Consider the following 1247-nt stretch of genomic DNA (forward strand, 5'->3'; position numbering starts at 1 on the left):
TTTATCTGTTAGTACACCCTTTAAAACATGAAAGAAATAGTTTTATAAATATTGCTATAGAGCACTATTTAGGAAATTTAATAGTTTTTAACTACGATTTAATTTAGAAATTAGCGGAAGTTTTTTATCAAAATATATCAAAACATTTTTAACGACGGTACAAAATTTGCTACTAGAAAAAAAACGAAATAGATGTTTTGTTGACTAAAATCGAATTTTGTGGAAAAATAATTGAATTCTATACGTAAAGAAATCAAAAAAAGTAGTATTAAAACGATTTTTTCTCTTTTTTTGTACTGCAGTGGATGAATTAAAATATTATTTGCTACATTTTATTAGACCTGAAACTTTTTATTTGTAATAACATGCTTTAAACTTAAAAGAAATGTTTTATAGCTTTTTTTATATAGCACTTTTTTGGAAATTTCATAGATTTTAACTACGATTTAATCCAGAAAGTAGCGTAATATTCTTTTTAAATATATTAAAAATTTATTTGCGTCATATAAAAATGTGATATTAGAAACTAAACAGAATAGATGTTTGGTTAAATACAATCAAGTTTTGTCGAAAAATACATAAATTCTTTTCGTAAAGTAACCTAAAAAAGTTTTAATAAAATTATTTTTTCTATTTCTTTGTACTGCAGTTGTTAAAAGAAAATGATCTTTGCCAGATTTTATTAGACATACCACTTTATATCTGTATTTATATGCTTTAAACTTAAAAGAAAACGTTTTATAGATTTTGTTATATGGCACTTTTCTAGAAATTTTATAGATTTTAACTACGATTTAATCCAAAATGTAGCGAAAATTTCTTTCTAAATATTTCAAAACATTTCTAGCGACAATAAAGATGTGCTACTACAAACAAAACAGAGTGGATGTCAGGTTTACTACAATCGAGTTACGTTGAGAAAGAAATGAATTTTTCACGTAAAGTAGATAAAAAATGTAGTAATAAAATGAATTTTTTCCTTTTTTTGAACTGCAGTTGTTGAATTATAAATTTTATTTGCTGGATTTTATTAAACGTAACACTTTTTATTTGTTATTATACGCTTTAATACTTGAAAGAAAACGTTTTACAGCTTTTTTTATAGAGCATTTCTTTATGTATCTGATAGTTTTGTACTACGGATTAATTCAAAAAGTAGCAAAAATTTCTTTCTAAATATATTTAAACATTTTTAGCAACGGTGAATATGTGCTACTCGAAACAAAACAGATTAAATGTCATGTTTA

The sequence above is a fragment of the Polistes canadensis genome, unplaced genomic scaffold, assembly GCF_001313835.1.
Source record: "Polistes canadensis isolate GaletaPanama2010 unplaced genomic scaffold, ASM131383v1 scaffold_735, whole genome shotgun sequence".
NCBI classification, from domain to species: Eukaryota; Metazoa; Arthropoda; class Insecta; order Hymenoptera; family Vespidae; genus Polistes; species Polistes canadensis.